The sequence below is a fragment of the Lissotriton helveticus genome, chromosome 2_1, assembly GCF_964261635.1.
Source record: "Lissotriton helveticus chromosome 2_1, aLisHel1.1, whole genome shotgun sequence".
NCBI lineage: Eukaryota > Metazoa > Chordata > Amphibia > Caudata > Salamandridae > Lissotriton > Lissotriton helveticus.
In genome coordinates, this window is record NC_136059.1 from 358,101,252 (window position 1) to 358,124,072 (window position 22,821).

A 22,821-nucleotide genomic window follows, 5' to 3' on the forward strand; every position below is an offset into this window, starting at 1 on the left:
ACGTTTCGCCTCAGGGAGAGGCTTGATCATATGACATACTGCAAGCCAGTAGGCAGACTTTTAAAGTGACAGTGCATGGTAACAAGATGCAAACATGGAAGAAATACTGTGCACATTACGCCAATGGAATAAATAAATAAATGAATAAATATTATACCAATTTTGAACAGCCTGTATGTACATAGCAGCAACCCTGTGGGACGTAAAACAGATTTAAAAAAAAAAAAAATATATACACATTCACTGAAAAAATTACAGACGTTATAGTTAGGAATTAGCATAAAAAAACTTTAGAAGTTCACTAAAAACATAGGTTTCAGGGACGTTATAGTTAGTTGAACATTTGACTCTTAGAAAACCAGAGAAATTCACCTGTTATAGTTAGTTGAGCTAACTATAAGTTGCGCACCCGCAATGCACTGCTGATGACGTCACATATTACATCACTCATGACATGGTCAGTGACATCACTGATGACATCACTGATGACATCTCAAACGACATCACTGATGACATCATCCAGTGAATGTGTGTTTCTGTAAAGCTTAAATATGTTTTTTATATATATATATACACCAAGGTGTATTGAAAAATGAATGCATTTACAAGTGCCTAAAGGGATTATTTTGTAGGTGCGTGACTGACTATATAAGTGAGTGATTGAACGTGTCTTACTGGATGCACGGGTTAGTGACTAAACTGTGTTAAAGTCTGTATTAGCCTCTCAGTTGGTGTGTAAGCAACTGCATGGATTGCTGAATAGCTATATGAGTGTCTATATGGGTTATTGATTTATTGTCTGAGTATCTGAATGGGTCCCTTAGTGTCTGTTTGGGTGGGTGCGTGGGGGGGTATATGAGTCTGTGCATAGATGTCTGAGTGGGTGATTCAGTGATTGTATGGATTAAAAAGTGCATTTGAGAAGCACTGTATGGGTGAGTTACTGTGTGTATTGGCGTGTTGGTGAGTGAATGAATGTCTCAGAGGTATATCTGTGACTAACTACATATGTTTTAAGGCAGTATATGAGAGTGTTGGAGTATATAAATGAGTATACGTGAGACTAAGTTATTTGAAGAGTGCGTGTATAAATAAGTGTCTGCTTCTATCAGTGATGGTATATGACAGTAAATATGTGTTAGTATATGTATGAATAAGTGATGTGGTATGTCTAAAAATAACGCAGTTGGTGAGTATAACTGTACATAAGTAAATGAGTATGTGATTGATTCTTTGCTTTACTGACTAGGTGTGTGAGTAACTATGGATTAGTGGCAGTGTGACTACATGTATAGATGTAGGAGTGCATATTATAGTCCTGTATTGATGTGTAACTACAAGTATAAGTGACTGGATGTGTGTGTAGACCGAGGAAATAGTGAGTGGTATGTAGTGTATGGCATTCTTATGTGTATGGTTTCAAAAACAGTAGTCAGCATTTTAGACTGGGTGTATCAAAGTTTATATTAGAGCATCAGTATGAGCATCAGATTGTCATGTGGATGAAGTCATGTTGTCATCAGTGATGTCATTTGAGATGTCATTTGAGATGTCATCAGTGATGTCATCAGTGATGTCACTGACCAGCTCATGAGTGATGTAATATGCGACGTCATCAGCAGTGCATTGCGGGCGCACAAGTTATAGTTAGCTCAACTAACTATAACGTCCCTGAAACCTATGTTTTTTTGTGTGAATTTCTAAGGTTTTTTAAATGCTAATTCCTAACTATAATGTCTGCAAAACCTACGGTTTTTTCAGTAAATTTCAAAGGTTTTTTAAATGTTAATTTCATATTTTAATGTTTATAAAACCTACATTTTTCTATTTTTAAAAAAAATATTTTTTTTACCTGTTTTATATCTTGCCCCAAAAATATGTATTTAAAAACAAACTAATTGAGAAAACTGCACTCCCAAACCGGTAGTGGACCAAGCTCCATCACCACGCGAATCCTATCCCCCATATTGCTAAACTAGTAAATGATGCGCATTTCGTATCCGACGTGTTCGTGGCACCACGTCCGCGTAACATCATATACCCATGAAGTCACCCTGGCTGCTACTTTGGTATCCGACGGGTACACAGTACCAAGCCACGTGCTACGTCAAGTACGTATGGGGTCGCGCCTGTTGCCACGCCCTGTGTTACGTCACAGACGTATAGTGTCACGCCGGGTACGCCACTCCCTTGTTTTTTTTCTTCTAAAAAGTATATCTAAATATCTTTAAACAGTATATGCGAGCAAGCGATAATTTAAAATATTTTAAACATTTATATATTTCTAACTGTTATAAAGTTATATTATCATATATATATTTTGTCAAAATTGCGTCGGGTGCGGCCTCCTTGCACGCTCGTGATCAATTGCAATGTGACCTAAAAAAAAGCATTTGATTGCTTCATAACATTTCCCATAGTAACAGTTAGACGACCCCACCCATTTTACTCATTCTCTCTACAAGGTTTGATGAGAGATACCTCTTCTCCTTAGAAAGCTTTTTTGAAAAGTCTTTTTCTGTATACACATATCTTATACTACACACAACATGCAACAATCACCTTGATCAATATTCATGGTCAGTACATAAGCCTTCCACGTGTGATTGCCATGTATCTCAAACGTTCCATCAAAACACAAATGTGTTACATGATGACCCTGGTGTGTGTGTGTGTGTGTGCACATTATTGTGCTCCCTTTCAGCCTGGGTATTCGTGGCTCTAAGAAGTATCAGGAGCCACAGCCAGAGTGCACATCCTAGATCACTTGTGACAAATAGTAAACAGCAATGTGTAAATTTCTTTTGCTCTACGCTCTGTTGTGAGGCTTTACAAATATAGTAGTGTGTTATATGTGAGACTTTCAGATTCACATTTGACATGCATTGCTTGGCTGTAATGAGTGTTATCACTGTGTATGACGTAACCTCACTGCTGATCCTCCCTCCATCCGAGCACTTTCACATGTGTACGCTTCGCGATAGCAACATTTTCAATAATGCCACACACCATTGACATGCGTGTCTGCACATATCCATAACCCTGTCAACGACATGTGATATTCACCATTCAATCTTTTCAAACACCATCTCATTAGCAATAGTTGCCGCCCTCCCGACAAATGATACACAAATGTAAATTGCACACTTTGCGAGGTCAAAACTACAAAACAAACACACATAAGTACACTTCCTGGCCAGGCAGGAACTGAACAACGCCCAAGTCCCCGGAATAATTATTCACACCCCTACGTTGGCCTGGTGTACGCAAGCCTAGCCCACTTTGCGTACATATAAATAGGATAACCACAACACCACACATCCCTCTTCTTTCATAGTATCTCAGGTGATATGGCCGCATCCACCTCGCATATCACATGAGGTGTACACCATCCTGGCAATCAACACTGGTTCTAAATTGTGAACCCTACTGCCCGTCGTCTTTCCAAAGGAATCCATGAGGTGTACACCATCCTGGCAATCATCACTCCAGCTGAATTGTGAGCACTGCTGCCCGTAGTGTTTGCTCACACAACAATGACAGCAGGTGAGCAGAGTGGCCTGGGTGCACAGGGTCTCTAATCGGGGGCAGTGTGGCGGAAGGGGTGGGGTGCATCAGCCTGGCTGCGCAGGTGCGGACAAACGATGTTACCGTGCGTAATGATGTGATCTCTGACTTGATTCAGTCTCATTTTAAAGTCAAACATGGCATTCCTAAACACCTTCAAGGTATAAATATACCTTCACTTGCATTAGTAAAGCACAGTGGTTCGGAGCAGTTCGAAGACCTACTTGCCTGACGCAGCTCGCTACAGCAAGTGCCGAAGGTAGCCGACTCTCCAGCTGACGCACTGATCAGGAAGTTGCCCTTCTCTGCCGAGAATCCAGCTCCAGTGTTTCGGACTCCCTTGCGGGTGTTGGGAAATTGAGTTCCCGAGACAGAGATACCAGATCTCCTTCATTCTAGAAAGGTATGGAGCTGATTAGAACCTAGAGAAATCTTTGGTAGATTCTTGGCAAAACTAAACCTATGCAAAAGCCCATACTCACTTCTTCCCACGTACTAGACTTAGGTTAGGTACATTGGGGTAGGCGTATTTTAGAAGCACCAGTTGAGTATTTTAGTCTATGTTATTTATGTATGTATTTTTATATGGCTTAGAAACCATACAATGCTCTTACAGTATTATTTCATATTACTGTTTACGCTGTACGCATTATACTTTGCATTCTGCCTAACGATTGTAGCAGTTCACTTCTCTTGCATGAGAAAGAAGACTATTCAATAAACCCTTTTTATTGAAAACGCCCGTCTCGCTATTTCTCTGCAAACTCTGTAGAAACGAAGCATGCACGATTGACTGAGTAAAATATTTATCTATTGTTTCCACGACTCTGAGAGATATGTTCTTATTTTTGGGGAAACAAAGTTGTCATGTTTATGCGGTTGTCAAAAACAAATCCCTTCTTGTGTATTCGAGAAAGTTTCTAGTGACCTCTGAGCTAGCTGGCACTCACTATTAAGTTTAGTATATTCGATAGAGACCTATTGACTTAAGTCCTACGTCAAATCTATAGGATATATTATTCCAATGCGCAGAGCCTACTGGGAATATAGAAACTACACTACATGGCGCCCAACGTTTGGTAAGGCACTAATTTAATCCTAGATACTAAAGTAACTCAGTCGTGCTTTTCTCAGAGACCCCTTTTTCCGTAATACTCCAATAGACGTCTGGAGTGGGTAAAAGGATAATATCCGCCATAGCTGAGTGGAACGAAAATCCTAGTTTTGGTTTGTTCAACGTTGAAGGATACAGTGTTCCAAAATATTGTGCACCTTATCTTTGTTTCCTTGAAACTTGCTCTGCAAACTTTCAATCAACAAAATGGCTGACGAAAACAATCCCCGGGGCCAATGGAGCTGCAGCTGATCCAGCCACTTAAGTTTTAAACTATTCAGGTTTCCAAGAAACCGATGAAGATGCTTTAATAAATACTCCAAGTTTAAGGAGAGCCATCACTATAAAACTTATGAGAAATGGCTTAACATCAAGAGGTGGTAGGGTAGTTTTTCTGACAGAGGCACATGAATATCATCAGACAGAGGTATTCTATTCATGGATAGTCTTCCCTGAAGCAAATCAAAGAACACATGAGTTTCACTTCTACAAAGAAGATGAACCACCAGAGGAATACATTCCTTTCGAGGATGTTGAAATTCCACTAACTTACCAAGAGCATGCGCTCTGGTTTAAAGGCGCCCTAAAACATATAAGTCACATTACCAGGCTCAGTCCACTAGGTTGACCATGAGCAACATGGCCGGTTTTAGCCATCTATACTCAACATCTTTGAATTAATTAAATGACAGATGTGGAACTACAAGCTCAACTCAAAGAGCTAATCAAAATCTATAGACAATTGGTTCAATATGTCATGTGGACTCTTACAGTCCAACCAGCAATAATGATTCCACAACATCCCCCCACCAGGGGAATACAAATAAAATGACACCACAGACCTTACATTCAGTTGTTGGTAAATTACCCACAAAACGGGAACAAATTCCATTCTGGATAGCTCAAAAAATTACTCAAATCAAGGCAGTATTTCCTAATACTACCGATCATGAGAAACACAGAATTTTGACAATCTGTTTACCAATGGGGATCACACCACACCTGGAGGACTGCGACACTTGGGGTACAGTCTTTGCAGCAATTTACACTAAAATACATACACTACACTACACTTTCTATGTGAACATTTGTATAAAGTATTATTATTTAACCTAGTGAATTCTCGTGCACTCCAACTCTTCTTTGAACCACGATTACCACTAACAGTTGGTAGATCGTACTTCAAAAACGAAGGATGCGGCGTGGCTACGCGAGCGGTAATGGCGGTCGCAGCTTGCTAGAGCTCCCGCCGGCCCGCACTTAATCCGGCTGAATTATCCTGGTCCCCGCATCCAAAACACGTACCCTTGTGGAGCAGACGTTCCTGGTGGCACAAAGAATCCTCCGGTGCAGTCGGCGGCGATCCTCGGTGCTCGGACGCGCCGGGACGAGAGTCGGACGAGCGAGGCCTGGCTTACCAGAGAGGCGCCGGGACCTCGATTTTGGCGATCCCCGGCCGGGCGGCCTCTGTGTGGGTCGGCTGGCCCACTGCTCGCCACTGGCCCTCTACTGCCCTGGGGCCAAGGGACGATCGGCGATTTTCTTCCTGGAGCCCTGCTGGAGTGAGGTGCAATTCTGGTGCTGTGAACCTGCCTACCCGGCTACGGCGGCCCTGTGCTCCGGGTGCAGCCGCGGCCTCGATTTTCGCGGCCCCTCGCCGGAGGAGCTTTCGCCTGCGCCCACTGGTGCCCTGGAGTACTCGGAGCGATTCTTTCTTCGAGGTCCCGACGGTGGCTGGACACTGATGGGCAGCCCGGAGCGCCCTGGCTGGACACGCGCCTGAGGACAACCGTGAGTAAACCCCCCCCTGGGACCCCGGGCGCTACTGGAGCTTGGGCCGACGCTGTGGAGCCCGTGGATTGTATGAGAGAGCTACTGCCCGGCCCGCAGGGGGGATAGGGGACTTTGACTACTGGCGAGTGAGGTGCTGGCCTTGGGCCTACCTGGACCTGGCCCCGGGCGCAATATTCCACCACGGAAGTGATTGTCCGGCCCCCACTGAGGGAACAGTTGCTTTCACGTGGCCCTCCCCTGCTGCACTTGGGAGACGGGGCTTGGGGTCCCTGAACGGCCATTTCTACATATACAGCGGGCGATTTACGGAGACCTGGCAGCCATGACCAGGGGAGGTGGCGGGTCCACCAAACAGCCAACGATCGACAAGTTCACCGGACCCAGTGGGGGCCCTGGACCGTCGGGAGGTGGACAGCAGAGAGGAGGGCCGGACAACACAGCACTAATGGCAGCCATCACCCAATCGAGGGATATGCTCGATGCCAAGATAGGTGCCATGGGCGCAGATGTCACCCTGTTGCGTCAAGATTTGCGCAATGCAGTAGCACGGATCACTGAGGCTGAATCCAGGGTGTCGGTGGTAGAGGACGATGTCGGCACACTCAAGAAGAAAATGGTGGCGATGGAAACTGTGCAGCGGGGTCTGGCGATTCGAGTAGAGGATGCTGAAGGGCGCGCACGCCGCAACAACCTTCGATTTATTGGATTTCCGGAACGATGTGAAAAGGGCAATATGGAACAATTCCTTACGCAGTGGCTGAGCACCTGGCTGCCCCCGGAGGCTTTATCCACCTGCTTCGTTATTGAACGCGCACACCGCGCCTTGTCACAGATGCCACCGGAGGGTGAACGGCCCAGGGCAGTAATTGCTAGACTTCTGAACTATCATGACCGCGATGTCATTCTGAGGGAAGCGAGAACCAGAGAGGCTCTTCTTTACGAAAATCGTAAGATAATGATTTTCCCTGATTACACGAAGCTAGTACAGCAGCAGCGCCAATCTTTCATGGACGCTAAGGCGAAACTGCGAGGTCTCAAGCTTCAGTACTCCCTGTTGTATCCAGCTCGCCTGAGAGTGATTTTCCAATCGCAGACACTGTTTTTTAATACTCCGGAAGACCTCTTTAAATGGACCGACGAGACAGTGAGGATCCGGCCGAACTCTCAACCGGGACTGAATCCGGACACTTTGAGGGGGTCATCACAGGAACAGAGTGGTCGGACGACCAAGCCTAAGAGACACTGGCGATCTAGGTCGCGAAAGCGGTCGGCCTCCTTCAGCGGCGCCCGGGCCAGTGGTAGGGCGGAAGATTCGGACCAATCTGAAGTGGAACATGTCCAGACCTGAAGATGCTGCGCCCCCCTTTTGTACACTTGTCACTGTAGGCTCTGGCAAACGGAGTACGGGCCCTCAGGACTCCATAGCCTGGTAGTATCACGGCTGCCTCGGGATTGGTTAGCAGCTGATCTTTGAACATGGGGGGATGGTGGGTTGGGGTGCGGGGACTACACTTAGGGGCTACTGCTCTCCTACGGATGTGGGAGGTCCTGGGAGGGGAGGGATGAGGTTACTGTTTTCTGGGGAGTTGGGATCCATTGACATGGCTGGCTCAGGGTCCTCTGTTTTGGGCTCGGGCTACCCATGCCGCGACAGGTACTTCATGGTTTCTTGAGGTATAGGGGGGGCGAGGGGGGGTGTGGGGGGTCGGGAGCAGGGCTTCTGAGTTGGGGCCGAGACCTGCTCAAGACAATGACGACATTCTGTTGACAGTTGGTGTTGGGGTTTGGGGTAAGACGAGAGTTGCTCGTTTTGTTATTCTGAGGGTCTGGGGTGGAGGGGTGGGACTGCACGTGTGTCTTGCGATAGTGTTTGTTACTGTGTGCGATGAGTGGCAATGGCGAGGACGTTCTGCGAGATGTCTCCCACTTGATTATGGCTGAAACCACTCATAGACTCCCCGAGTCGTCTCTGCGGGTGATCACGTGGAATGTCAGGGGAATGCTCGACAAAATCAAGCGAGGGGCGGTGTTGCGTTGGGGGGAAAATGAGAGTGCTGATGTTTTCTTGCTCCAGGAAACCCACATGATGGGTTCGAAAGTGCTTGGTCTACAGAGGTTCGGCTATCACCAGGTATTTCATGCCGGTTTTTCCCGGGGATCCAGGGGAGTGGCCATTTTGATTCATCGCCGGGTGGCCTATGTTCATGAGAAACAGTGGGTTGACCCGCAGGGTCGCTATAGCTTTGTCAAGGGCATGGTGGGCACTGAATCTGTGGTCTTTGGGAGTGTCTATGCCCCCCCTCCACTGCAATGGGCCCTAGCTGAGAAACTATTCACGGTGTGGGAGGACATCCCCGAGTCCCTGGCTGTGATTGGCGGTGACTGGAATGATGTGATGGACGTGAGTGTGGATCGCCGGCGACACCGGGATGTGATTGAGTCTACCCCTCCCCCCTCACACACCCGACTGCATGCTATGATTGAGGGACTGGGCTGGTCGGATACCTGGAGACATATGCACCCTGCAACACGCGAGTATACGTATGTCTCTGCAGTGCATGGCTCCTATTCCAGATTGGACTGTGTGTTTGTGCCAGGCGACTGCTTGTGTAGAGTGAAAAGTGCTGACATCCTGCCTAGAGGCCTGTCCGATCACTCCCCGGTTTCGATTAGGGTGGAGCTCCGTCGACACCGCCAGCCGTTTAGGTGGAGGATGTCCTCGTGGCATCTCCAGCAGCCTGCCTATGTGACGCACTTGCGTGAAGCGTTAGATCTGTATTGGCGGGAAAACCTAGTAGGGGACATTGACGCCGGGGTAGTGTGGGAGGCCATGAAACCCACTATCCGGGGTGTAGACATTGCGTGGTGTGCTGCGGCCCGTCGGCAGCGGCGGGAAATGATCGTGGAAGCGGCCGCGCGGGTGGAAACATTGGAAGAACGAAACCGCGAGGGGGGTGACGAAGCCGGGTTGCGACTCCTTCTTCAGGCTCAGCAAACCTATGCGTCAGTCCTACTTGATGAAGCAAAACAGGCATGGTTGGCCACACGTAGTAGAATATACCAATGGGGGGACAAGTCATGTACGATGCTTCATAGACTCTGTCAGCGTCATCTCCAGCCGCTTACACTGCCAGGACTCACGTCCGACGACGGTGCAGTCCTTACTGATCCAAGCGAACTGGCGGCGAGCTTTGCCGCATACTTCGCTACTCAGTACGCCCCATGCGATCGCCTATCAGCGGACAAGGTGACTAAATTTATTGAAGACATGCCCCCCAAGATGGTGTCGGATGAAACTAGGAAGGCCCTCGATGCGCCCCTTACGGCTGAGGAGTTGGGGGATGCCCTGGGACAGCTTAATACTGGAAAGGTCCCTGGCCCAAGTGGCTATCCGAGTGAGTTTTATAAGAAGTTTCATGTACAGCTGGGGTCCCATTATCACCGGGCGCTTGAGACGGCGCGTGAACAGGGCACACTACCCCGAGACTGGCGCCATGCCGAGATCGTCGTTTTTCAGAAACCAGGTAGACCCCCAGAGAGGCACGACTCGTATCGCCCCATTTCATTACTTAATATTGAGGCTAAGGTTCTGGCTAGGGCCCTAGCGAATCGTTTGTCCCCGTATATAACAGACCTGGTGCATCAGGACCAGGCCGGGTTCATGCCTCACAGAGCGACGAGGCATAACATCCGACGCGCACAGGCGGCGATTGACGCCATGGGAGCCACAGGAGAGCAGGCGGCTCTGTTGCTAGCTGATATTAACAAAGCCTTTGATTCCGTCAGTTGGACGTACCTTTTTGCACTTTTGCCCCGCCTAAACCTAGGCCCGGTTTTCCTGTCCTATATCAGGCTATTATACACAGATAATACGGCCTCGGTCCGGGTTGCGGGGGCGGTGTCGGAGACGTTCCAAATTGGACGAGGGACCCGACAGGGATGCCCACTCTCCCCCTATTTATTCGCTCTACTTATGGAGCCGTTGGCTGCCTGGGTGCCCATTGATGCGCAAATGCGGGGATTTGTGTGGAACAACAGCTTATCGGATAGGATCGCACTGTACGCGGATGATGTCCTTTTCTTTCTTACCGACTTGCAGCGCTCGGGGCCGCGTGTACTGGACATCATGCGAATCTTTGGGGAAGTCTCGGGCCTGTATTTGAATTTGCGTAAATCTACCCTCTGGATGCTGAATGGCGACACATTAACGGATCCCTGGACGTCGGGGCTCCAGGTAGCCACGCATGGCCTGAAATACCTAGGGGTGTTCCTGTCGCAGTCGGTGAACGTTGCCTGGGAACGCAATATAGTGCCCGTTTGGGACCGAGTTCAGACGGATGTCAAGGCTTGGTCTCGAATGCCCCTCTCTCTATTTGGCAGATCCGCAATTTTTAAAATGGTTGCGCTCCCGCGTCTTCTCTACCAACTGCAGAATCATCCCTATCCAATTGCGCCCCAGTGGTTTCGACAGGTCAATTCAATCTTGGGCCGCTTTCTATGGGCTGGGGGGACAGCCAGAGTAGCACTACGTACGTGCTTCTTCTCCACCTACTGTGGAGGCCTGGCCACCTCGGATTTACTGTCTTATTACCAAGCCGCTCATCTGCTTATCCTGAACGAATGGTGGTATGGCGACAGCAGAGATCCAGCCTATGCCCTGGAACGCACATTGATGGGCGACAAAACGCTCCATACAGTCCTCTACTCGGCCAGCTTGCGCCGGAAGCTGCCGAGGGTCACGAGACTCGTTTTTGCTGTCTGGAGACAGGCCTTGCGCCGCATGGGCTGGTGGGGTCGACTGACCGCTGAGACACCGCTATGGCGCAATGGCCTGTTACCCGCATTGTCGGCCCTGTCAGGATTTGACGGCTGGGATGCGATCGGGATTTCACAGCTGGGACACGTGATGTCCGGAACGACGCTCAAGTCCTTTCAGGCACTCAGCATCGAATTTGATATGCCCCACTCCCAATTTTTTCGGTACCTACAACTCCGACATGCACTAATGCCCAGCATTGCCAACTTGGATTCGCTTCCCGAGTTTAGTCCCATCGAGGCAAAAGTCTTTATGGGAGATCTGGGGGATAAAAAAGTTTCTCGCATCTATCAGACTTTAGTCACTCATTGCTCCTCCACCCTTCTTCCGCTGAAGACGTCTTGGGAAACTGATGTCGGCCCCCTCGATGACGATGACTGGAGGGAGGCTCTGGAGTCCCCTAAGGGGTCAGCCATTGCTATACGGTTCCGTTTGATACAATTCAAAGTTCTCCATAGGGCCTACTTCACCCGTGAGCGACTGTGGAAGGCTGGCTTGATTGGATCCCCGGAATGTTTGCGCTGCGGACATGAGGTGGGCACTTGGCTCCATACGATGTGGTCGTGCCCGAGGCTGGTGGGCTTCTGGAGGGGTGTGTGGGATTGCCTGTCTGAGGTACTGCATTGGATTCTCACTCGCACTCATCGTCTGGGCTTACTTCACATCTTGGAGGGGGTTGGGGGAAACATATATAAACGTCACGTGCTGCTCCTGGGATTAGTAGTAGCCAAAAGAGATTTAGCCCGGGCTTGGAAGGATGTGAGGGCCCCCCCCTGTGTGCTTGGAGGGCCGGAATGGACTTTTGCATGGGCCTGGAACGTCCGATTTTTGCAGCACGAGGATGCCCCCGCAAACACTTCAAAATATGGAAGAGGTGGGCTGAATATAGGGGGTTGACCCTGGATCCTCCGGCAGACCTGGAGGAGGATATATAATTCCCTGCACTTTGCAAGTCCTTGCATTACGCCACAAGTATCATATCATGATTACGTACCTAGGTTTTCAATACACACGTGCACGGGGGTAGGGTGGGACACAGGGGTGGAAGTGGGAGGGTTGGGTAGTTGGGGTTCATAGGGGTAGGAGAGAGTATTGCTGTATTCTTTATAATTGCTTTCTCTTTACAACTTAGTTGGACATTTGGTCCTTTGATGTAACTGTATCACAATGATTGGTGGTGTTCTCCTGATTGTGGGGAGCCACATGCTTTCCTTGCTCGATCCTACAAATAAAACTTGCACTCAACTCCTGTTTTCTATCAAGCTTGAAATAAACCTTCATTTACCTCAAGACGTTTCTACCATTAAAACTATTTCTCCCTTTTCAGACAGTGAATTGATTGGCTAGAGCGGGAGGTCACCCCGCGATGATGCCCTGGGCATTCTGACGACTTCCATCGTGGTATCAAAACACTGTCCCCGACCGGAGACCTGCTCTCCTACAGTACAAACGTACCCCGGACTCGCAGCTTGCACCAACATGTTGTGGGACACATCGGTGATGGCAGGTGAATAGTGAATACTCGGTGTGCAGAACCTACAATTGAGCAAAGTGCAGGGGAAGGGACAGGGGTGAGGCACCCTGGGTACACAGGTGCATGCAAGCGATTTTCCCGTAGCTAATAATGTAGGACTACATTATCAAACAACGGCGATAACATTATCGCTGCTTTAGCAGCAGGAAACTGCCGCTAAAGCTGCAATACGGGGCTTGATAATATGCCCTTGTGAATTCCCATAGAAGCCCAGGTTCAATATGGCTCCTAATCTATGGCCTCATATGTTTCATTTTAAGGACTTGCTGCATCACACTCTTTCACACGAACCCCAGCATCCTAGACAAACGGGTGACGGGAGGGTAAACACTAAGGGATGGGTGCAGTAGGCCAACACCCACTCCCCCTCCCTCCCATTCTCACTATCTTCCTTTCTTTCGGACTATCTTTCTTTACTTCTTTTACATAGCACACATACTTATGTTTCATTTTTGTCTTGCAGGTTTTCAACGCTGCATCCACTGGAGTCCAACCCACGTTTTTTATATTATACTGTTTCTTCTATTAAAGTTAAGTTTCTATTTATTTGTGTTTTAATAAAAGTTACTTTTTTTCTCAAATAAATAACTGAGTGTATAGCTCTTCTTTGTCTGACAACACTGGTCTATGGTTTATTGTGAAAATCATCTGTTTATAGGAGATTATGAGGGCAAACCTTTTTGATATTACAGTGCACCTACCAAACATAATCTAACTGACTATTACACAAATGAAGCCTGGGTAATTCTACAACTGCAAGAGTTCTATGAGTGTATCACTTTATAACACCATGAGTACTGCCCGTGTGATTACAGAACCAATAAGGCACTGCCTAGGACCACCGAGGCTTCAGGGACTGCCGAGGCCCACCCTGCATATTTAAGTAAAGCCCCGGAGTGTGGCGATCCCTGGACTTCAGCTGGCCTCGAACACCCCGAACAATTAGTAAACAATACCTGGGAAGGTGGAGCTCCCCTAGGCTGCAAAACGTCTCTGTGCCCTTTCACGCCTAATTTACATGTGACATTAAGATCCCCAGTCCTACAGAGACCGCGCAAAATAATAATTGGATCGGCCACGGAACATTACCCACCAGGGGCCTCATATAAATGAACGAGTGAAACCCTGCTTTTTTGTTGTTGTTGTTTTTTGTTTTTTTCTCTCCATTTTTACCATCAGCATTTTCTCTATTAAAGCGATACAAGATTTTCCTCCTCTCGCTTCAACTAGTCAAACAAGGGTTTGCTATCACAGGGTGGAAGCCATGCACTCACCCTCTAATAGCAAACATAAATGTTCCGCGGATGCACACCCAGGGACGTTGCATGACCTGCGCCTGGGAGGTCGCCCTCCCTAGGACCATGATGCATTTGTTAGTATTAACACATACTAACACTACTTACACACGTGTAGTACAGCTACCAGAATGTAGTGAAGAAGCAGAGGAAGCGCAAAATCTAAAAATAAAAATCCCACTAGAAGTCAGATGACCTAGTTCTATGAGCCGACGACCCTGGCATGAGTAGAAACAGCTACACGAAGAAAACAGGTCTTCAGCACAACGCAAGTAATTTGGAAATACTGGTGAGTGCTGCCTTCTTTTTATCTTCTCCCGCTTGTCGCCAAATTTTTGTAGTGAAGAGGCAGACAGCAGTGCATCCAATAAGTAGATTTATTACAAGAAAATAAGACACCTGAAACAGCCACCAACAGGAGCAGACAGCAAGGCAACCGTCTTCTCCAGCACTGTGTACAAACTCTGCAAGGTTCCCCTCATGACACCCCTCCATTCTAACATTACACACTTAGATTCTAGTAGAATTACATACTAACATTCTAATTTGACTTACATTGGAATACTACACAGAGCACATGACTTTACAGCAATGAGCTCATGGTTTCATACATGAGTCTTGAGACCGGTAGGGGTGAGTAGTTCGCTTCCCACTCCCTGTATTGTATACACGCAAACTAACACTACTTCCACAGCTATGCGACAGCGCCCAGAGCACATCACTTTACAGCAATGGCCTCATGATTTAGGCACACGATTTAATCCCTGAGACTTTAGACCAGTAGGGGTGAGTAGTTCACTTCCCACTCCCTGTATACTATAAACACATACTAACACTACTTACACACTTATACTACAGCAGCTAGTATACTACAGCGCCCAGAACCCATCAATTTACACCAATCAGCTCGGTTTCATCCCCGACTCTGCACACCGGTAGGCGTGACTACTTCGCTTCCCACTTCTGGTATAGTATAAACGCACGGTACCAGTCAGTAGTTCACTTCCCACTCCCTGTATGGTATAAACGCCTACTAACACTACTTCCCACATGTATACTACAGCGCCCAGAGCCCATCCCTTTACAACAATTACCTCTGTTTCATCCCCAACTCTTCACACCGGTAGGCGTGAGTACTTTGCTTCCCGCTTACGGTATACTATAAAAACACAGTAGCGGTCAGTAGTTCGTTTCCCACTCCCTGTATGGTATAAACGCCTACTAACACTACTTGCACACGTATGCTATAAAGACCAGACCACATCACTTTACAGCAATGACCTCACGGTTTAGACTCTCGGTTTCATACCCGAGTATAGCACCATATCATATCAACACCATGTCACTCTGAGCAACACCACACTTTCAGACCGGTAACAGTAACTACGTCGCTTCGCACTCCCCCACAGAGGTTACAATGCTCCTACTTTCCTTTCCAACTTTTTTCGCCCTTTTTTCCCTTTACTCGCTTCAACGGAATCACAAAATGGTGGCCAAGACTTCCTAGTTGCAACCGCTCGCAGCCATTAAGCAGCAAGCTCCTGCTCGTAACGCCTCAGCCAATCAGATGGCAGAATTGCCAAATATAAATATCTGTAAATTTTGATATTTCTCAATAACTACTGAACGGATTTACACCAAATAAACAAAAGCGTGCTTTCTACACCAAAACCCTTCTCCGTGCCAAATTTGGGGTAATTCCGTTGACCCTGTAGCCTTGTCTAACGTTTCCTATGGAAATCAACATGGAGAAAACACGTTTTGGGACCCCCCCTTTTATCTTGGCCCCCTTGACAAATGACACCCAAACTTTCTACATAGGAGCGGGTATCAACAGAAAATTAGTTTTCAAAATTTCCTATAGGTCCTAACTCTAAACTACCTACTGGCAACCGCCAGTACGTAATAAAAAACAAATTATGATAGTTCCTTGATTCTTTTATCTTTCAAAACTTCTCTCTATTACTGTCTTTCTAATTTTCCATATGAACAGTTTTTTAAATATTCTAATACACATAGAAGTCAGAAATGCAACGTATTCTATCAACACACTTTCTAGAACATTCTACAACACGTGGAGGTTAAAAGTTCATAATTTTTTTTAAACCTAACGATATTTTATTGCAACATTTTCTTGAACATTTAATGGCATGTGCAGGTTAAAAGTTTACGATTGTTTTAAGTTCAAACACTGCATTTCAAATGCAAGTAGCAGGTGTGGTTGAGTTGATCAAATTTCATCCTATCATATGTAATCCACGTTCAAACTGCTTTTTCTTAACCAATCACAAAGATGCTTTTCCACCGAATGTGCACCCTACTTTTAAAAAATAATGCTTTTTATCTCCCAATCAGGTATCGTTTTGTATGTAAAAAGAACCTAGTTCCCCATCTTTAAACATATCTCTTATTCTACGAGGAACTGCATGAGCTACAGACATCTTTCCATACCTTCCAGCCATACATTCAAAATGCTAGTGTGGATCGAAGGACATAGCTATGTTTTCTGGTGCAAGAGGTATGCATAACAGAGACGTATTGACTTAGACCTTGGTTTACAAAATGTGGACATTAAATGGTTTGGACAGAGAGGATTGAAGTGGCACCAATTGTTGCCTTTGGTTAAAACCTGTTTGCATCTCCAACACCCTGACCTCGTGATTGTGCACTGTGGTGGAAACGACCTAGGCACATGGACTGGGGTAGGTTTGGAAATGCTTATGAAGGACACCTTTGAACAATTGATATTACTTTTGCCTCAAACTGTCTTTGTATATTCCAATAGACAGAAGTGGAAATGGTCAAACAAGTTTGTCCTCAAATTGAAAAATATCAGAAAAAAGTCAACAAAGCTATCTCTGCATACCTCAGAGACCACAAAATGGGGTCCATATACAACAACAATATACGTTTTGATATGGCGGATATGTACAGAAGTGATGGAGTACACTTCACAGATCAGGGAAACCGAGTTTTCCAGAATAACTTGAAGCTGTGCATTTGCACTTATATGTAGTTCCAACTAATGAACATAGGGGCTCTTTTTAGAGCCACCCTATAACTTACAACTTAAGCCCGCTATTTTAGGGCCAGATAACGGCAACTCCCGGACCCTCACCAAAATGTATTCTCCACACAGCTGTGGCGCAGTGGCCAGACCATCTCACTTTGCAGCACAGACCTCTCGCTTTGATCCCTGGCTCTACTCACCCATAGGGGTCAGTAGTTTGCGCTTTACAAATACCGTATTGATTTACCTTCGAAGTCCCTATACAACACCACCTAAGCACCATATATAATTTGGACAGGTGTGGCAGAGCACCCAGAGCACATGACTTCACAGCACAACACACAGTTTAGGCTCACGGTTTCATCCCCGAGTCCAGCAGCAGCTCAATTTAACAGCTCCTGCTCGTAACGCCTCAGCCAATCAGATGGCAGAATTGCCAAATATCAATATCTGTAAATTTTGATATTTCTCAATAACTACTGAACGGATTTACACCAAATAAACAAAAGCGTGCTTTCTACACCAAAACCCTTCTCCGTGCCAAATTTGGGGTAATTCCGTTCACCCTGTAGCCTTGTCTAACGTTTCCTATGGAAATCAATATGGAGAAAACACGTTTTGGGACCCCCCTGTTATCTTGGCCCCCCTTGACGAATGACCCCCAAACTTTCTACATAGGAGCTGATATCAACAAAAAATTAGTTTTCAAAATTTCAGTACGATTCATCAAACGACGCCAAACTTATAAGCAAAACCAAAAATGCTCTTCCTATAGAAACTCGGTCCTAACTCTAAACTACCTACTGGCAACCGCCAGTACGTAATAAAAAACAAATTATAATAGTTCCTTGATTCTTTTATCTTTCAAAACTTCTCTCTATTACTGTCTTTCTAATTTTCCATATGAACAGTTTTTTAAATATTCTAATACACATAGAAGTCAGAAATGCAACGTATTCTATCAACACACTTTCTAGAACATTTTACAACACGTGGAGGTTAAAAGTTCATCAATTTTTTTTAAACCTAACGATATTTTTTTGCAACATTTTCTTGAACATTAAACGGCACGTGCAGGTTAAAAGTTTACGATTGTTTTAAGTTCAAACACTGCATTTCAAATGCAAGTAGCAGGTGCGGTTGAGTTGATCAAATTTTATCCTATCATATGTAATCCACGTTCAAACTGCTTTTTCTTAACCAATCACAAAGATGCTTTTCCACAAAACGAATGTGCACCCTACTTTAAAAAAAAAAATGCTTTTCATCTCCCAATCAGGTACCGTTTTGTATGTAAAAAGAACCTAGTTCCCCATCTTTAAACATATCTCTTATTCTACGAGGAACTGCATGAGCTACAGACATCTTTCCATACCTTTCAGCCATACCTTCAAAATGCTAGTGTGGATCATAGGACATAGCTATGTTTTCTGGTGCAAGAGGTATGCAGAACAGAGACGTATTGACTTAGACCTTGGTTTACAAAATGTGGACATTAAATGGTTTGGACAGAGAGGATTGAAGTGGCACCAATTGTTGCCTTTGGTTAAAACCTGTTTGCATCTCCAACACCCTGACCTCGTGATTGTGCACTGTGGTGGAAACGACCTAGGCACATGGACTGGGGTAGGTTTGGAAATGCTTATGAAGGACACCTTTGAACAATTGATATTACTTTTGCCTCAAACTGTCTTTGTATATTCCAATAGACAGAAGTGGAAATGGTCCAAACAAGTTTGTCCTCAAATTGAAAAATATCAGAAAAAAGTCAACAAAGCTATCTCTGCATACCTCAGAGACCACAAAATGGGGTCCATATACAACAACAATATACGTTTTGATATGGCGGATATGTAAAGAAGTGATGGAGTACACTTCACAGATCAGGGAAACCGAGTTTTCCAGAATAACTTGAAGCTGTGCATTTGCACTTATATGTAGTTCCAACTAATAAACATAGGGGCTCTTTTTAGAGCCACCCAATAACTTACAACTTAAGCCCGCTATTTTAGGGCCAGATAACGGCAACTCCCGGACCCTCACCAAAATGTATTCTCCACACAGCTGTGGCGCAGCGGCCAGACCATCTCACTTTGCAGCACAGACCTCTCGCTTTGATCCCCGGCTCTACTCACCCATAGGGGTCAGTAGTTTGCGCTTTACAAATACCGTATTGATTTACCTTCGAAGTCCCTATACAACACCACCTAAGCACCATATATAATTTGGACAGGTGTGGCACAGCACCCAGAGCACATGACTTCAGGGCACAACACACAGTTTAGGCTCACGGTTTCATCCCCGAGTCCAGCAGCAGCTCAATTTAACAGCATGACACTCTAGGCAATACCTCACTTAATTTCCGTACCCCGCACTGTCAGACCGGTAGGGGTCAGTAGTTCAACGCCTTTACCCCAAGTCCGTCAGCAGCTCAGCTTACGCCCCCAGCGCCATCAGACCCGTAGGAGTGAGAAGTTAGCACTTCACAAATACCGAATTGATTTGATACGTGCAAATTTACCATCACACTCCCTCTATAACACCCCCTAAGCCCCAATAACAAGCAAAAGTTCATCCAAGTAGCTATAACTACATGCTCACACTACTTGGACAGGTATGGCACAGCACCTAGAGCACATGACCTCACAGCATATGACACACAGTTTGGGCTCACGCTTTCATCCCCGAGTCCAGCAGCAGCTCAATTTAACAGCTTGACACTCTAGGCAATACCTCACTTAATTTCCGTACCCCGCACTTTCAGACCGGTAGGGGTCAGTAGTTCAACGCCTTTACCCCAAGTCCGTCAGCAGCTCAGCTTACGCCCCCAGCGCCATCAGACCCGTAGGAGTGAGTAGTTAGCACTTCACAAATACCGAATTGATTTGATACGCGCAAATTTACCATCGCACTCCCTCTAAAACACCCCCTAAGCCCCAATAACAAGCAAAAGTTCATCCAAGTAGCTATAACTACATGCTCGCACTACTTGGACAGGTATGGCACAGCACCTAGAGCACATGACTTCACAGCATATGACACACAGTTTGGGCTCACGCTTTCATCCCCGAGTCCGGCAGCAGCTCAGCATAGCAGCATGAGACTCTAGACAGTACTTCACATATTTTCCGTACCCCAGGACTTTCAGACCAATACGGGTCAGTAGTTCGCCCTCGTAGGTATAAGCACATGCTGACACTACTTCCACAGTTGTAGTGCAGCGGCCACGGCACATGACTTCACAGCATAAGACACACAATTTGGGCTCACGCTTTAATCCCAGAGTCCCGCACCAGCTCACCTTAGCACCATCAGACTCTAGGCAATACCTCACTTAATTTCCGTAGCCCACCACTTTCACACCGGTAGGGGTGAATACTACCCTTCGCACCCCTTCTATAGCACACCCTAAACACCCCACAGAGGTTACAGTGCTCCTACCCTCCTCTTTCCCACTTTTTTCGTCCCTTTTTCCCCTTACTTGCTTCAACGAAATCACAAAATGACGGCCAACACTTCCTAGTTGCAACCGCTCGCAGCCAATCAGCAGCAAGCTCGTGCTCATAACGCCTCAGCCAATCAGATGGCAGAATTCCCAAATATCGATAACTGTAAATTTTGATATTTCTCAAAAACTACTGAACGGATTTACACCAAATAAACAAAAGCGTGCTTTCTAGACCAAGACCCTTCTCCCTGCCAAATTCGGGGTAATTCCGTTCACCTGTTCGACCTGTAGCCTTGTCTAAAGTTTCCTATGGAAATTAACATGGAGAAAAGGTGTTTTGGGACCCCCCTTGACAAATCACCCCCAAACTTAGGAGCTAATATCAACAAAGAATTAGTTTTGAAAATTTCGCGAAGATTCGTCAATCGGTGCCAAAGCTATTGGGAATAGAATGTTGCGAATTTCCTATAGGTCCTAACTATAACTACCTACTGGCAACCGCCAGTAGGAGAGTGTGTGTGTGTGTGTGTGTGTGTGTGTGTGTGTGTATATGTACACATATATATATATATATATATATATATATATATACACACATATACATATATATATATATGTATATATATATATATATTACCTACTGGCGGTCGCCAGTAGGTATATATAGTTAGGATTTTTTCTCTATGGGATTTTTGAAAATTCTATGTCGAATAACTTTGGCGTTTGTGGACGGAATTGGCTGAAATTTTCAGGAAAATGGCACATTTTGTTTCTGAGCAGCCCCTGAAAATTGGGGGGGGGGGGGGTTCGTCCAGGGGGGGTCGAGAAAAAAGGGGGGTCCCAAAACGTGTTTTTAACATTGAGTTTTCCATAGGGCGGTTGGCCTCACTTTTAGCCCGAACGGCTGAATGGATTTGCACGAAACTTGGCAAAATATTAGGGACTGGTAGCCCGATGTGCCTTTGCTAGGTCTCAATATATGTACTCCAGTGGATTTTGAGAAATTAACGTTCAAAAAAAGATATATATCTGTAACAGCGCTCCGCTTCGCGTACTTTTCGCGTTACGGAGCTTTGCGAAGCTGATTGGTTCTCCGGCGTCTGTCAACATTCCAAACAGTCCGTAGCGGCCGCCATCTTGTCTCTCGGTAGGATCGAGAGACAAGAGGAGGCCAAAGCGAAGGGGCAAATGACCATAAGGGGGCATAGTAGATCCTTCCTGACCTCTTAGGTTTGATGTACCATTTTGCCAAGTTTGGTGTAATTCCGTTCAGCCATTCAGGCTGTAGACGTATGTAAATGTCCTATGGAAAATTGCATGGGGAAAACACATTTGAAAGTGTTGAAATTTAGAACCAATTAAAATGTTACTTTGGTTTTGTATTTGTGTGTGATGAAAGTTAATTGTCAAATGAGAGGAAACCACAGCCATTTTGTGATACTACTGTCTGAGGTACATTTGTGAGGAATTTTTGGTGGTGAATTTCTGGTGTTTGATTTACACAGTACTAACACTTCTCCTACTTTTAAAAAGGTGAGTTGTTAATTTGTAAGGGGAACTATGTTGTACACTTGAAGATAATTTGAAAAATGTTTTCTGTTATTTATTTGCAGTCCTTCTGTTATACTAAATACTTGATAAAGTTAGTTTTATATTATGTATTACTAAAAACGATAAATGAAAGTGATTATTTTTTTCTGCAATTTACAGCAAGCAATTTCAAAATAAAATGGCTCACAATGAAGAGACCGTGGCAATTTCTTTTGAATTGTCCACTACATTGATTGAAATTGAGAGCACCAATAATGAAATATTGTCACAAGGAGGAGATGACGTGTATGATTTCATTAGATTGATTGAAATTGACAGCACCAATAATGAAATATTGTCACAAGGAGGAGATGACTTGAATGATTCCACTACATTGATTGAAATTGAGAGCACCAATAATGAAATATTGTCACGAGGAGATGACTTGAATGATTCCACTACATTGATTGAAATTGAGGGCACCAATAATGAAATATTGTCACGAGGAGATGACTTGAATGATTCCACTACATTGATTGAAATTGACAGCACCAATAATGAAATATTGTCACAAGGAGGAGATGACTTGAATGATTCCACTACATTGATTGAAATTGACAGCACCAATAATGAAATATTGTCACAAGTAGGAGATGACTTGAATGATTTTTTTGATCAATCTGTTGATGGCGAATTTATCGAATGTTTGGAGA

At 45.6% G+C, this 22,821-nt stretch overlaps 1 protein-coding gene across 4 annotated transcripts in view; it reads right to left on the reverse strand.

Moving 5' to 3' along the window:
• CPLANE1 (ciliogenesis and planar polarity effector complex subunit 1) overlaps positions 1 to 22,821 on the reverse strand; it is a 2,766,109-nt gene that overhangs the window by 1,134,196 nt on the left and 1,609,092 nt on the right. The window lies entirely within an intron of this gene.